Source organism: Hyaena hyaena, unplaced genomic scaffold (assembly GCF_003009895.1).
Source record: "Hyaena hyaena isolate Hyena2069 unplaced genomic scaffold, ASM300989v1 scaffold_654, whole genome shotgun sequence".
NCBI classification, from domain to species: Eukaryota; Metazoa; Chordata; class Mammalia; order Carnivora; family Hyaenidae; genus Hyaena; species Hyaena hyaena.
In genome coordinates, this window is record NW_024081285.1 from 969,736 (window position 1) to 987,885 (window position 18,150).

Consider the following 18,150-nt stretch of genomic DNA (forward strand, 5'->3'; position numbering starts at 1 on the left):
ACTGGCAGTCAGATGTATGTCTGAAATTATGAAGACATTTCTGGATTGGGAATAGCATTTATGAATCTTTTGAATATATATTGAAGTTGAGCCCTGAAGGAAAAGAAGCTTATGCAAAATTAGTCTGTGAAGAGGTAAGATAAAAGGAAGCATCCATATCAAACACTAAAAATCAAATGAAAAGAAGTGAAATGAAATAACATAATATAAATAAAATAGAAGAGCAGAAGAATCTGGAAAAGAAACTGATTAGAATCAAGAGAAGCTTGAAAAAATAAAAGAAGAAAGTGTGTTTTCTCAGAGCTAAAAGAAGACAGCTGTTCAAGGAAAAACTGAACACATAGATGTACAAATAGATTGTGATGAGAATAATGTGAAAAAACATCCATCTATCAAGTCAAAGGGAAGTAAACAGACTCTTGGAAGAGATTTAAAAATTTAAGGTCAAAATAGTTGTAAAAACATGGGAAGAGTAGTGGGTGTAAATTGTTCACTTGTTTATTTTTTTAATTAAAAATACTTAATAATATATTTATACCTTTTAAAATTAAAAATAGAGAAGTCAGGGAACCTGGGTGACTCAGTTGCTTGTGCTTCCGACTTCAGCTCAGGTCATGATCACTCAGTTCATGAGTTCGAGCCCCACATTGAACTTTGCACCGATAGTGCAGAACCTGCTTTGGATTCTCTGTCCCACTCCTATTTGTGCTTGCTCTCTCTCTCTCTCTCTCTCTCCCTCTCTCTCTGAAATAAACACTAAAAAAAAATTAAAAATTAATACAAAATGAAAATAGCAAAGGTCAAGAAATGGACTCAAATGATTAATTGGACATGAAAGCAAGAGCTAATTTTTTATTAACCTTGACAATGGCAATTTGAACACTTTAGTTGGAAGCAGAAGGTGGTATGCGGTGGGTGGAGGAGAGGTGGAGAGTGAGGAATGAGACTTCACTGGTGGAGATAACTTTCAAAAAGTTGGATGTGAAGTGGGGAAGAATGCAGGAAGCTGAATATAAAATTTACTAAAATTTGTGAGATATTTGGGTTTCTATTTATCCCTAAATATTACAAGCATGGGAAAAAATCATTCGTTTGGGAAACACTGCTTCCAATGTTAATTATTAATTAATTAGTCAATCTATTTATGTAATTGCCGAAGAATATTTTTTAGGAGGAAGAAATGTTCTTTTACTATTTCTATAATATATGCTATTTTGTGTAAAATGAGAATCAATACACCTTACTTGTAAGAACAGATGAAAAAAACTTATGTTTACTACTTAATTTCCACCAGTTTGATGTTGGCAGGAATTAAAAACTTTTTCATCTACCAACTTGGTTTCAGTGTTTGGGGATTTTAAATTAACTGTCAAAATTCAAAAGACGTATTAACAAGAGAAAACACAAAGTTTATTTATGTACAATGAATGCACAAACAAGTGGCTCCCTGGACAGCTAGAGATAATGGTTTATATATCATCTTAATAAGAAGTGGGGTTAAGACTTCAAGGGAAGTGAAATAGCAGGAAACTAATGAGTAACAATGGGGGAGAGCCAAGTGGAAGGTATGGAAAAAATTTTGTATATATAATTTCTCATGCAGGTACCAGTTTCTCCTCTCCTTTCTGGCTGTAAACCTCCTGGAGAAAGAATTTATGATAGCAGTATTTTTTAGAGGCTTTGTTTAAGTTAGTAAAAGGATTTGTGTGTGTGTGTGTGTGTGTGTGTGTGTGTGTGAGACTGCGATCTGGTCAGATGTTTTCATCTTAAAATTATCTTCATACCACTTTTGTGGGCCCAAGTGGATCCCGTCATCTATAGTTGGAGCCTTCTTAATTTTCTTTTTTTCTCATACAGTATAATAAATGTAGAATTAAGACAGCTCAACCACCATTTATTTATACAATTTTTAAAGTCTTTAATGATTTCTCATTTTATTTAAAATTAATTTTACTCCCTTTTCTACACATTTAAGTGGAACAAAATTTGACTACAAACAACATTTAATGGTGTTGATTCTTGTACCATTTTCAGGCTATGTGTTCCAGTTACAAAAAGCAATGAGTAGTAATATGAGTTTAATGTGTTAATATGTATTTTTTAACTTATTATTTCTGTCTCCATTAGCATTCCTATCAAATCCTTCTCAAGGAAGAGTTAGATGAAACAATGTACAAAATAAATCTGCCATTTGTTCACTAGTTATTCCACTGAAACATTTTGATAGTTGTGCTCAGCTTATTAAGGTTTTCCTTATGTTTACATTAATGTTAGTGATTAAAAGACTTGTCCATGAGGGGTGGCTGGGTGGCTCAGCTGGCTACATGTTGGACTTTAGCTCAGCTCATGATCTCACTGTCTGTGAGTTAAAGCCCCACTTCAGCTTCTGAGCTCACAGCTCAGAACCTGGAGCCTGCTTCGGATTCTGTCTCACCCTCTCTCTCTCAGTTTGTGTTCTCTCTCTCTCTCTCAAAAATAAATAAACATTAAAAAAATTTTTTTAAAGACTTAGCCATTAGATCATTATGTAAAGTTTCCAATCCTGGTTCTAATTTAATGGTATAAATTCTGATACGTGATTTTATCACTCGTTGCTTCAGTGTTTACATCTATAAAATTATGACCATAATCGTACCTATCTCATAGCATTATTATGAGGATTAACTGAGACAGTTTATATAAAATAGGTAGTTCTTGACAATGACAAACACTTAATAAACATTAAACACTATTAATCATTAGACATTAGGCATAATTAGGGGCGCCTGGGTGACTCAACTGGTTAAATGTCCAACTTTGGCTCAGGTCATGATCTCACAGTTCAGGAGTGCAAGCCCTGCGTCAGACTCTGTGCTGACAGATCAGAGCCTGGAGCCTGTTTCAGATTCTGGGTCTCCTTCTCTTTCTGCACCTCTTCCACTCGTGCTCTGTCTCTCTTTCTCATAAATAAACATTAATTTTTTAAAAAATAGACAATTAAACATTAGACATTATTATATCATGTAAATTATCAGCTCTTAAAAACTACCTCATTTTCTTCTCTTATTTTTTATCCTCTTAGACTATCATATAAAGCCATTAAAAATAATTAAAAGATTAATTGTGATCTACTAAGGAATTTAGCTATATAAGAAACTTGTCAAATTCTTAACTTTGAAGAAATAGTGCAAGCAGCAAAATTTTTGAAAATCATAAAATGTATAAAATTACAAGCTTAAATTTGGATAAATTTATTTATAAATAATATATTCTAATTCCAAAACATGTTTTTGAAAAATGTTTCCAAATAATTACAGAAATCAATAAATTTTCAATACTTTAAAGTCTTGTAATAACAACATGATATAATTGAGGGAAGTTAAGCATATTACAATGTGAATTACCTTTTGATTCTGCTAATTTACTTAACTCAATTATTTACAGAATTACTATAAAGAAATGTGGAATTATATTGACAAAAGGAGGATTGAATTATAACTTTTTCCTAAAGTTAAAGAGATAGTTTTCAAAGTAATTTAATTCTTTGAAAGTCTCTTAAGGCCTCTGCCTTAAAATAATTAGAGAATGAATATTTTTCAAATACCATCAATTAATCTTGAAGTATGTGCTTTCTTATAAAAAAAAGTTGAGGTAATAAACAAATTATTTTTATTTGTTTGTTTTTTCCCTAAAGTTCTTTTGTAGTAACATATTTTAAAACAATAAAATAATATTTTTATAAGATATGTGTAACTAGGAGAGTATTTTCTGAAACAAGATCAAGATTATCACACAGGGATATGCACAAAGAGTTGCCTAAAATAGTAATAAAATACATTTAAATAACATTTATTAATTATTTTCTGGTAATGAAATATTGAATGAAGTTTAGGTTATGGATTTATTTATTTTTATTTTGGTGATATCAATAGTATTAAAACATTTAACACAGAAACCTAAAATTTTAAATGTTGAAAATTTTTGTAGGCTATAGGTCTAAAAAGACCCTTTTGATAATTAAAAATTAATGATTTGGTATTAAAAAGTGAAATCTACAAAACCATACAGAATCTGCATCATGTTTTTTAAGAGTTTGCTAATATTTAGGAGAAAGAATGGTTTTTTAAGTTAACAGAAAGGTTGTGGAAAGTTTGGAAAATGTATGAAAAATTTGGGCTCTCATTTTTAGTTTAAATTCTATAAAATAATGGATTTTTTTGTTTGTTTAGTATTTTTATTTTTTATTTACTTTTCAAAATTTTTAATGTTTGTTTTTGAGAGAGAGAGAGACAGAGTGTGAGAGGCAGAGGGGCAGAGAGAGAGGGAGACACAGAATGCAAAGCAGGCTCCAGACTCTGAGCTGGCCGTCAGCACAGAACCTGACACGGGGCTCGAACTCACAGACTGCAAGATCATGACCTGAGCCGAAGTTGGACACTTAACCAACTGAGTCACCCAGGCGCTCCTGTTTAGTATTTTTAAATTGGGGAAGGGAAGCTAATTTGCTTTCTTGGTATTTTTTTTTAATGTGCTCTGTACTTATATCTAACCTGTAGAGATAAAAGAGTAAGCCATGATTATAAATGTAATTGTAACCTTATGTCGTTTTTACTTCAACAACAGTAGCGTTTTGACATTTATTTTTTTCCAACAGAAGTTGTTCTTTGGGGAGATTTGGTAGTATTTTTTAAAAGCTCTATTGGAATAATATTAAAATCCTGTTGAAATAACATTAGCATGAAACTTTAGTAAGATTTGATATAACTCCATTAGCAAAAGGAATCTTACTTGAGCACATAATACTAGATATTTCAGTTGCTTCAAGACAATAAATCATGTCAACATATGAAATACATGGAAGATAATATGATGTTAAATTTTATACATATGTGTGTACTAAATTTCCGTAATCAATCCTCTCAAATAAAGTGTGGTTTTAGCATATATCTTAAAGCAGAGAAGCTAAAAAAGAAAAACAGGTCTTTGTTTATTTTCAAAATATAGTGCATAATTTATAGTGCTTTAGGAAATTTTATTACGATTGTCTTACAAATTAAATAGAACATAGTGAAGACATACTATAAAACTCTCTAGAGGTGAAGAGTCACATTTGCTAAGGATTTTCATGAAAGTGATTAATTTTTAGAGAAACAGCATGCCAGAATTTTCCAAACTCCTAAAAACCTTCATCAGAGAGTGTGAAAATAGAAATAACCAGACACAAAGGCATATAGAAGTGTAGCAATCTGTAAAACTATTATTATTTATATTTGTGAATTGAAGCAATTTAGAAGTACTATAAAGTCTTCAAAAGTATATAATACTGATAATAATTATTGTGTTAAAAAAACTTCATTAGCTGGTAAACTAAGAAAAAAATCATACTTTTACAGTTAATAGTAGGTTTATGTTTAAGCATCAATTCTTTAAGATAATGATATTGTTGGGACACCTTGGTGGCTCAGTTGGTTAAGCATCCGACTTCCGCTCAGGTCATGATCTTGCAGTCTGTGAGTTTGAATCCTGCATCTGGCTCTGTGCTGACAGCTCAGAAACTGGAGCCTGTTTTGGATTCTATGTCTCCTTCTCTCTCTCTCTGTGACTCTCCCCTGCTTGTACTCTGTCTCTGTCTCTCTCAAAAAATAAAGAATAAACATTAAAAAAGATTTTTTAAGATAGTGATATTGTTGAAGAAGTTTGGTAAAGTATAATTCAAATTAATGAATCAAGTTAGAAAAAACAAGCCATATAAATAGAAGGAGTCAGGTTTTCCATTCCAACTTAGGAAAAAAATATTATAATTATATTTCTGAAACCAAAGAGACTACTTTTGTTATACATTTTTTCATAAGGACATTTTAGAAAGAATAACACCATTTTCAGTATATATGTTGGAACAGTTTCTAAAAGTTTCCAGGGGAGACCAGACAGAATATGAAGGGTAGACATGGCATTTACATTTCATTGAAGATGATTACTACACTTGATTCTGAAAACACATATGGATGCCAGGGCACCCAGGTGGCTCAGGTGGTTAAGTGTCCTACTTTGGCTCAGGTCACCATCTGATGGTTTGTGAGTCTGAGTCATGCACTGAGATCTGCGGATCCTCTGCCCCTGCCCTGATCACTCTTTAAAAAATAAAAAAGCATTTAAATGTTTTTAAAGAAAGACATATGGATGTTGACAAATAATATTTTGGAGAATAGGAAATTTCAAAGTTAAAAAGTAAAGTCAAACAAAATGGTTATTTGTCTGGAGGAAGAAGAATGAATGCTGTTTCTGAACAGAATAAAAGGTAAAACAGGACAAAACAACCAACCAAACAAAAACCTTGAGCTGGAAACAGTCTCAAAAGTCTCTGAAAGTTAAGAGAAATGAAAATAAAGATGGTCTTTAAGATAGTTTTAAGTTTTTAAAAATTAACCTACATACACTTGCAGATATATGATTTTTCTCAAAATAACACCATCCAGGAATAGATACCAAAACATTGCCAAAAGACCTTGAGAATCATTTTTGATAATGTGTCTTAGAGATAGCGGCAAATGAAAATCTATCACATCATTAAATTTTAACTCAGAAAGAAAAAAAGAAAACACTTAGGCAAATTTGGCAGTTTTAATTATGAAACGTGAAATGTCCCATAATATATAATAATCCGAGTTAATTGTGTGGCCTTGAAGTCAACTTTTAACTTTTCAGAGACTAGCTTTTCTTTGCTTACAAATTTAATTGTGGAAGTCAAGATTAAGGTAGGGAAAAGGTGAACCAAATTGTCTTCTACGTCACTGTTCTCCCTTAGTTTTTTCACCAGATGCAGAATATAAATCTCTTTCACTTAATATATACTTTTGAATAGGGTAGGAATATATATATATATATATACTCAGTTTATAAGGAAAATTTTAGACCCTCCTCACTCAAGCAATATGTTAGTAAAAGTCATAAAAAGACCTTTCCAACAACAAGTATATTGTTTTTTCCCTTTATAGTCGTACTTTAAAAAGGGGATTTATTTTTCTCTTTCTTTGTTCTCACCCTGACCATGCCATGGACACTGTTCTTGCTTATCAGTGATCACTATGTTCTTAATTCCAATGGGCATTTTCCAGTTACCAAGTAGAAGGCTATTTAACATCTCCTGTCCTTTCTTAAAGGATTCCTGTCCTTTCTTCTTTCTTTACATAAGCATAAAAATTGCCAAGATGAAGTTTTGAAATTTCTGAATGTAGCATATTTAAAAATCATGTATAGAAATATTTGTGCAGGATACTCTGTGGTCATTTTGCGAGAAGATGCGATAGTCAGAGAGTGGCCATGAGGAAAGTTCAACCACCTACCAAGACTGATCTTCACAGGAAATCTTCCTTTTTTGAATTTGCCACAAAGAAAAACATTGTCTCAGCCTTGTATCTCTGAAAGCCGATTTTCCAGACTGCAGAGAGCAATTTCCTCTTAGCACAAAACTCATGTTTCCTATTTAAGTGTTTTTCTACTACACTGATTAGGAAGTGATATATCAGCTGAGGGGAAAAGTCACTCAGGCCCTCTTATCATTTGCTTTTACATTTCCCAGAATGTGAGATATATTGGAAATTTTTCTTTTTTTTCCAGCTTTTAATTATAATTTTTCAATTTTATTTTAATTCCAGTTAGTTAACATACGATGTAATATGAGTTTCAGATTGCAATACAGTAGTTTAACAATGTCATATATCACTCCGTGCTCATCCCAACATATGCACTCCTGAATTCCCATCAACCATTTACCCAATCTCCCACCCACTCCCACTCTGGTAACCCTCAGTTTGTTCTCTACAGTTAAGAATCTTTCTTGATTTGCCTCTCTCTCTCTTTTTTCCACTTTGCAATTTTAGTTAGAATGCCATGTTTTAATCTAAACAAATTAAAAATCATTGCCCTGATGCTTAAACAGCCAGGTCACCTAATTCTGTGCTGTCAGTTATCTTCTTAGAAGTGGACACTAGGTGTACACTGGGAGTTTCTCTCTGATTTAGGCAAAGAAACAAACAAAAAACATTAAAGACACTATACTAAAAAAATATGTGTTACCTGTTTGGATTAAGAAAGAACATGGAGTCTGAGGTTGCAAGCTAGCTTAAAGTCCTTCCTACACTTTTGATTAATTCTGTTACGTTGGCAGTCCTGTTAAACTGTCAGACTAATAAGTTCATTATGTGTGGAATAAGGAGAAGAAAACTTCAAGAAATCATTCTGAGAATCAGTTGTAGCAGTGTATGAGAAGAGTTATATAACCTAAGAGATGAAATACAAATATACCATTAATAATTATTTTTTTCCAAAAGAGAAAGCAAGTGCTACTTTTGCTAGTTAAATAGGGCTACTGTAACAAGTTCCACAAACTGGGTGGCTTTAGCAAGAGAAATGGGTTGTCTCAGTGTCCTGGAGGCTCAAAGTGCAAGATCAAAGCATTGGTAGGATGGTTTTTCTCTGAGGGCTATGATGGAGAGTCCGGTCCAGGCCTCTCTCCTACTTTCTTGTGATTTGTTGGCCATCTTTGACAATTCTTAGCTGGTTAAGCAGATCACATAGCATTCTTCCTGTGCGCACGTCTCTGTCCAAATTTCTCCTTTTTAGAAGGACATCAATTGTATTGGATTAGCCGCCCACCGTACTCCAGTATGACTTCATCTTAACTTAAATAATTGTATCTGCAATGACACTATTTCCAAATAAGGTCACACGTGTAGGTGCTGGAAGTTAGGATTTTAACATAGGAGTTTTGGAAGGACACAATTCATCTCAGAACATCGTCATATCAAAAGGGGACTTAAGAGTTCACTCTTAATCTTTTAATCACTTCCTGACTTTCATCACCTGTCAGTGACAGAGATTTTCTCTCCATACTCTTTAAAACAGAACCACTCACAGGAAAAGGATGAAAGAACTCATTTAACTCCTTACCTATTTGCTAAACTTCCTGCTTCCCATTAAAAAACACTTTTTAGTTAAAAGGTTGTTCTCTGTAAATCTATTTTTTTTATTTTTATTTTTATGTTTCATGTATTTTTGAGAGGGAGAGAGAGAGAGGCAGCATGAGCAGGGGAGGGCCAGAGAGAGAGGGAGACAGAATCTGAACCAAGCTCCTGGCTCTGAGCTAGCTGTCAGCACAGAGCCCCACACGGGGCTCCAACCCATGAACCATGAGATCATGACCTGAGCCGAAGTCGGACGCTACCCTACTGAGCCACCCAGGCGCCCCTCTGTAAATCTATTTTTGCAACAAATTTTGAGAGCCATGTGATCAAAGATTCTTATCGTACCTTCTAAAAGAAAAGAAAAAATACAGACAATTGTAAATATTTCCCTATTTAAATCTCTATATTTTAAGGAATTGGGAGATAGATAATTAAGGCTCTCACATTTTTAAAACTTCACAGAGAAATAAGAAGCTTATTTTTTTTAACTTGGAAGTATTTATAGCTTGATCTCCAGTGTGTCCGTTCAATAATACAACTCCTATGGCTTTATTTCTTATTGAATATCACAAAAACAGTTTTTTCTCTTAGAAAAACAAGTATTAATTGTAAGAGATCCTATTATCAATTGGATAATTCTTTTGAGACTCCACAAACATTCTCTATATACCTATCACATTCAATTTAGATTAGGAAGCAGGACTTGCATCCTATTTAGGGTTCCCTTAAATTGTCTTTGATTACACAACACATGTTCTTGTAGAACTGGACACATTCTGATACAAAGGTAGTAGCAGACAAGTAAGTATTATATAGCACAACTCCTCAAGGTAAACAGGGGTGGGTAATTTAATTTCCAAGGTGACAAATTGTCTTATCATGAGTGAGCAGGCAATTTCTTTCCTGAAATAAACAAAGTTGCCCAGGACAGCTTTAACTAGATGAAATCATTATCCTTTTAAAGACACAAGTGTTGAATAAAGTTAATTTACTCTGTTTTAGTGTCATGGTAGAAAATGGCATAAGAAAATAGTGCTGCCTTAAGGTAATGTTAAGCTGTTTAAATTCTTCAGTAGGAGAATAAAAATAGTATTACTTTAGGAAAAAAACATATGCACACACACATATTTCTAATGAATTAGACGGCAATAATAGACTATTAAAAAGACAAATGTCTATTCCCTCACCTTTCTGAAGGACAAGCACATAAAAATACTTATTTATACCTGAATTTTTATAACCATTTAAAAACTGTTTAACAAGTCATAGCTTTAGTCATCTTCTGATCATGGCCTACAGCATTATGAGTTAATATGCACTAGAGATATTGGAAATATTTTTATTCTCTGGGTTCAGAATGGTACCAGCATAGCTCTTTCGTGATAACAACCTCTAAAACCTTCCTTAGTATTTTTCTTTTCTAACTTAAAATAAAAATAATGCCTAATTCTCAGTACCTCAATAATGGTGAATTATCAAGCTAATAGTTCGAGTTTCCTATTCCTTAAAGTTTCTCAACCTCTTTGATGTCAGTTAAAAGACACAAATTTATCTTGAATTTCGTGATTATAAGTATTTATAGATTTTAAACTTAATTAAAGTCTAATAGAAACTAACAAGAAAGGGTTCAGAGGCAACTGCCAGGGACCCTGAGCAGCCTTTCACATTTTTGTTGACATAGCAAGACTACCTTTACCTAGAATATTTCTTATGGTTGTGCTGACAGCGAGTAAACTTGATAGAAGAGGTAAGCCCTCACCTCTTAATTCCAACTCCGAAAATAGTCTTGCATCTACCTACCGTAAAAACACGCACAAGCTTCCTAAAATAGTCCTATTACATCTCCAAGCATGCTTAAAGGGTCTTTTGTATCACCTCTATGGAGGAGACCTCTTTGGGGACAGGCACAAACTATTATGAAGCTCTAGTTCCTGCTCTTGCTGTGACCTATAGTTTTTGTCCCTAACTCAGGGGTCATGTGTCTTCTCCCAATGTCCGTAAACAGTAACAAACTAGCTTATTAGCTTGTAAGTAGGATAAAATCTCAAACCCGGCAGTTTTTGACAGTAAAAATTAGGATATCATCTTTGTTGTTGGTTTCTACAGTTGAGTTAATAGATAGATAAGTAATTTATGTATTTGTAATTTGTAAGGACCATTCTTTTTTCACTTCTGACCAAGTTTTTTTAAAGGGGTATGGAGACTTAAAACAGTACTAGGCTCTAGCAGTACTATATAACAGGACCTTAATATTCCTAGTACTAAAACTATTTTTAGTACTTGCAAAGGGAAACTAATAGCATTATGTATCTTCAGAGGGAGACAGTCAGTCAAAGACAGAGAGGGAGTGAAGAAAGACCAGAGAAAGATTGATTTTAAACCTTCATTTCAAAAACTTTGAGATGTTTAGAATGGACATCATAATGGAAAATATTGAATTTAATAAGCAGTTTGGACAAGTTACAAATGTGGAAATAAGTAAATGGAACACAATAAAACTAGAATGTTTTGTGAAATATGATGGCTTATAAAATAAATTCAAAAGCAAAATGACATTTTACTTACTTATAAGTTAATATAAACATCTTTACAATTATTAGCCTCTGCACATTAAAACTTCAATATTGGATTTAAAAAACCTGGCACAAATCTGAAAACTATTATAAATATGTTCTGTATTTAGACACTGTGGCCTCTTAGTTAAAATGAATCATTCCTTTTAAATATCAGCCCTTACTCAACTCTATAGGCATTCCTTCGGCTGTGAATTTAATTCCTTTGAGTATTTTTACTTTCAGCAGTCATTTCACCTAAACTTCTTATATGTTGTACATGAGGAAAGGACAGATGTATGAAATGTATTTGTCTCAGAATCTGACTGAGTTGAAATTTCCCAGGTGTGGGTGGGGGGAACACATCTAATGGGACTTCTCTGCATTTGATGTTTATGTATACGTGAATTTTAAATATGCCCATCTGTGTACAGATATATACAATCTAGTTATACATCATAGCAGAGGAGTGGTTGCATTTAAAATGGATTTGATCTGGGGCACCTGGGTGGCTTAGTCAGTTAAGTGTCCAACCTCAGCTCAGGTCATGATCTCACAGTCTGTAGGTTTGAGCCCCGGACTGGGTTCTGTACTGACAGCTCAGAGCCTGGAGCCTGCTTTACATTCTGCATCTCCTTGTCTCTCTGCCCCTCCTTCACTCAATCTCTGTCTCTCTCTCTCAAAAAGTAAATAAACATTAAAAATTTTTTAAAAAGATAAAATGGGTTTGATCTGTACACATTGACACTGCTGAATAGATAGGATTTTACATTAGAAATACTATACACTTTTTTATTATCATATATTACCTAACATTATTAGCAAACTTCATATCTGCTAGTGTCTGGGTCCTTATTCTAATTGCCCAAAAGTCTTTGGAAGATTAATAACTATAATACGAAAGAAAAACTTTGTATCATAGTTCCATAATTTTTTTCCAACAGTGAGTCAATCGCCACTTTAATATGGAAAATCATATTAACAATTTCCAGAACAACTTTGAATGAACAATTGAAAATATTATAGGCAAAATGATGAGATAGCTTTTACTGATCACACTGTTTTACATTTTTAAAGGTATTCAACACTCAGCTGTGATACATTCTGATAGAAGGAAATCTTACTTGTGGTTGAAATTGATAAATTTAAAATTGATAAATTGTATATCATTGATAGAGTTTCCAAGTTGAGTTTAAGGTAAAAGGTCTGCAAAGTCATGGAAAGAATATCTTTACCTCCGTGGAAAATCCTCTTTTATATGTTTTTTACTACCATTTAAGTCTATAAGATATTATAACAAATGTGTATTATAGCGTAATTTTTCCCGTGATCTAAGATATGTCATTTAACATATGGAAAAAAACAAAACAAAATGATGTTATGAAAAAAATCCTGCACATGTCAGAAAACATGAGTTTTAATTTTAACTCAACCTGATTAGTTGTATGATTTGAAGAAATTTACTTCATTTTTCAGGCTCTGGATTTTCTCTTCTGTAAAATGAATATGAGCTAATTTCTAAAACTCTTGCCAACTCCTATGCTTATTGATTTGTATAGAAGACCTTGTGAATATGTTCAAGACATTAATAATATTAAAAAAATGCTAGACATGCATTTGTAGGTCACTATTAGTGTGAACATCCTTTATGAGAAGAAATTACGACCAAATAAGAAAGAAAGTTGTATTTTGGATGAGACTTGAAGAATGGAAGGACGGAAGGCATTCCAGGTAGAAATATATCCTAAATAAAGAAACGGCTTCAAAAGTACTGTCTTCAAATGACCAGGAAAATGGGAGTATAGATTTATTATTAATGGTAGTGGTGGTGGTGGTGATAATAACCATTGATTTTTGGTTTTAAACTCTGGGGGGTTTGGAGTTTTTGAAGGCTAACAAGTCAGCTTATATATACACATATATAAGCTGACTTGTTAGCTATATATATATATATATTAGCTGACTTGTTAGCTATATATATATATGTGCATGTATGTGTGTGTGTGTGTGTGTGTGTGTGTGATTAAAAATACAAGCTAGTCAGGTGCCTAGGTGGCTCAGTCGTCTAAGCGCCCAGCTCTTGATTTCTGCTGAGGTCATGATCTTGTGGTTGATGGTTCAAGGCCCACATCAGGCTCTACACCACTAGGTGCTTGAGATTCTCTCTCTCTCCCTATACCCACTTGTGCTCGCCCTCTCTTTTTCTCTCTCTGTCTCTCTTAAAATTAAAAAAAAGAAAACAACTTAAAAAAAACACAAGAAAACACAAGCTGGAAAAGTTAGCCTTGGGAAAGCTCTTTAGCTGAGCAAGCACAAAAATCTATAACCATCAGGAAAAAGTAAGGTAAATAAATTGAAAATATTTGGATGGAGCAAAGTTGAAGGGATTTAAATGTCCAACAAGGCATATTACATACATTCCCATATGCCTTGATAAAATGAGTAGGAATTATTACACTTTTTGAAATTATTTGGCTAGCTCTAAAATGAGGTATTTTTTGAATTCTTAATTATTTTTATGTCTGCCATAATGAAAACATATACACAGTTTATGAGAGAAGAAGAAAGTTATTGAAAATAACTCATAAAGGTTTAAAGTGTTTTTTGTATTAATATTGTATTAAGTTATTAAAGTAGCCTGGATATATAATATGATATAAAAATCAAAAATAAGAACTTTCAAAGTGTTATTTAATAAGATGATCAGGTTACTTCAGTTGATATTTTAATAGTGTTGTTGATAAGATTAAAGCTTAATTAAACACCTGTATCTCTCTTCCTTTCGTACTGTTTTTTTCCACTATTATGGTGGTTTTTCACCTTATTTTTTTTCCTACTTGGAAAAGAAAAGTAAACAATTTTGTATAAAGCAATTTCTTCCATAAGGTCTCAGCAGAAGACTTTTTAATCTAAAATTTCCTAGATTAGGTTCAGGTTTGTGTTGATAGGGGAGAAAAATGTGTTACTGAGGAATTATGAGAAAATACAGAACACCACTTACTACTTTGGGACAAATCAAGTTCAACAGTACCGTAGCTCAGAGCCCTATTAGCTTTTCCCACTAGAACTCTATTACTTGCCTCAAAGAGTATTAACTTTGAAGGGCAGAGAGTTTCATAAAGAGTTTTTTCTTTTAGCATTTTACTTCTCAATCTTGTTTATATTTGTAATTTTTGTTATATATACATATATATGCATAAGACAAATTGTTTTTTGATGTTTTGCATAAAAGTGCACAGTAAGTGTTTTACAAAGAAAATATTAGGCTACGCTTTCTTTTTTGAGTTGCTAAGCAGATATCTATGACATTGATTGATGCATCATTTTGAAATCTGCAATGGTCTTTATGGTTTTAGTTATGAATATGTATGAAAAATCAGTTTTAGTAACTGTGCTATTAGAGATGGTCTAGGACTATAATTTAAGAGCAATTTCCTTAAAAGACAAAGGAACTTGAATTACAATAGAGTAAGTGTTGATAGCTTGATGTCTTATTAAAAAATAGCTTCTTGTATTCAAGCACATTTTCCAATCGTGACAGGAAGTAATGAGTAAAGGGGAGCACACATAGAGATATGTCAACTCCTAGTTGAATTACTGGAATACTTTAACATTCTGTCCACCCATGTCATATAATTTACCAAAATTTTAAAAACCATCATCAACAGAGCACTATTATATTTCTGCAAGAGAACACAGTGTCATATTTCTCATATATATACATACGCATCTTGATTGGACAACAGAATATGTATGGATATTTTTCAAAGTTAGCCTTAAAATATGGTATTCTGTGAATTCTTAATACTTTTTTTTCTCAACATGGCAAGAACAATTATGTATATTCTGCTGTCACGTCAAGCTTTTCTTAACATTTACGTGCCTGTTTTCATAATTAGTTCAAGGAATCACAGTTCAAGTTAGAGAATATATGTAGAGACATGCTTAGCTCAGTTATCCAAACAGGGTTATTATCATGGTTAAAATGAAAACAAAACAAAAGAACTATTTGCTTTCACACTGTATTTTCTGTTTTGCTGTTGTTTTGTTGTGTTGATTTTGGTTTTTCTTCGGTAATTAAACATATTTAATATAGAGACCAACACACATAAATATATAATTCTATAAATGCAAATTTCTGATATATGTTTAGCTAAAACCTCTGTCACATTTCATAAGCATATTTTGACTAATACCCTATAGAAAAAAAAAGAGCATCAGTAGGTTTATAGAACCGTAGATCTTTTTATAGCTTTCTGTTTTGTATGCAATGAATGTATATTCTAGACTTAATTTATATAAAATACCATATATGATAATATATCAAAGTAGAAAAACTCAGGTTCACCTGCTCAAATCATGATAGGTTGGGGGGGAAAGGGAAACTCTTTCTAACTGTGGAAGTTTCAGCCTTCTTCTAAGGCTATAGTTAAAAACAAATAAGGAAATAAAGAAAACATGTATTCATGTATCTGATTGTCACCGTGAAGAACATTGTTACAAAGCCACTGAGAATAGCTGCATTTTTACCATAGCTAGGCCCCACTATACCACATGTATTATTTAGGAAACAACATAAAATGTTAGAGCTACATAATGGAAAACTGTAAATGAGTCAACCTTCTTGACACTCAGACTCTCAGGCACCAGGTTAATGTCACAGAGGCAAACTGGTCAGCATCCAGGGCAAGGAGCCAGATGTACTATCTGAACTACACTCTCTGAAAGAATGTAGCTCAGAGAGAAAATGGAGCAGTTTCAGGAGACTATGAGAATGTAATTTACGATAGAATTACACTGTGGCAGTTGATGCCTCTTCTGACTAGAGCAGTCTATGGGACTTTGTCACTCACAGCAACTGATAGCAACTAAAATCACAGAATGTATCATCGGCAAGGTAATTGAAAATACATATTTTTTCTGTAAAAGCAATTCTAATTAGTGACCTCATGTTACTACCAGGTTTCTTATGTGTGTATACAACTTTGATACTATTAACTCCTAAACCCTTACAGCATTTCTTTTATTGAAGTGTAATATTAGGAGATGTTAACATTTGCTTACAACTGAAAAACAGTTTTAAATGATTAATTTATTATCATATTTGTGGTCATTCAAATGAAAAATTACAATTACACTTTTAAATATTAGTGAGTTCTTAATTTAAATAAGGTTATTGCTTATTGTTTATTGTAATTAGATGTCAAGCCTTAGTAAGAAGATAGAGACCATGATTTAACTTTTGATTAATAAAGTTAGGTATAAAAATGATAACATTCTCTCATAAAAATTTAATTCAAATAAATAAAACAAAAATAAATTCAAACAATTTGAGAGTAAAGTAATCCAGATGATAGTGTGACTCTCTAGAGATTATACACTCTCTTTGATGAAGTAATTGAATAAAATTTAACTCTTGTGCATCTGAAAAAAAACAATTATGTATAGATACATATTATTTGTTCAGGTGTGTGTTTTTATGTTTTCTTTCCAATTCTATTCCCACATTATTATATGGAGCTGAGAAACTCAGTAGGATAATCAAAAGCTGCATGTACTTACTGAATATTTAAATTTGTTGCAAATGTTGCATCTTGTTTACGATGCATTGTTAGTATAATATACATACCCAATTTTGATAAATTATTATATTGATTATAAGCAGTAATGACAGTTTGGATAAGTTGGGTTAACTCAAATATTTTATTAATTTAACCTGTTCTTTGTATCGTTTATAATATGGCTGCTAGAAAATTTTAAATTACATACGTGGCTCACATTATATTTCTTTTGGGAAATGCCTGTAGAACAGTGGTTTACTCCACACACTGAACATTTAAATTGTACAATATTAAGAAATGTTTTTTCCCAAAGATTCTGCAACCAAGAGATTCCTGTCTAATAAACAGAAAGCAACATACATTGGGTAGCCAGTCACAATCATGTTTATCAGAAGGGAACTGGGCCACATTAAAAACAAAACAAAACAAAACAAAACAAAAAGTAGGAACTCTGCCACTAAATATATTCTACATCTATAGAATAACTTAAAGAAAAATTAATAAACGTTTGTCAAAAATGTTGTATTTTTTTAATGAGGAAAATTAGAAATTTGCGGCTCCTCAAATATTTTACTGATCTAGATAGACAGTTTGACTTCAGCTTTGACATTTGGTTATACCTATCACGAGCATAGCTTAAGCATCTTAGGGCTAGATTTATATTCAAGACAGAATCAAGAGGGCTGCCCTCAGTAGGCCCTTAATTTTTGCTACTGATTTAATCCACACTAAAATTTCTTTAATTAATTTAAAGAGAGAAATTTTAATCTACTTGCCATAGTATCACTCCTATAAATGTATCCATTGAAACTTAATCAAGACTTAATTCTTATTTGTTCTTTATTTCTGTTGATATCTATGATTAATATAGATGGTCAAAATATATTTCAAAATAATAATTTAATACATTTAAATATATTATATTTTATGGAAATTATCTTAACATAAAATTGATCTGTACTTGTTTCCTAATAATAAATTGGATTTCCTTTTAATACACATTACCTAATACACAGTAGGTGCAGGTTATAATAATTAATTTTATTGGTGTTATTCAAATCACTAGTATTAGTATAAAATTATTGTATTAGATTA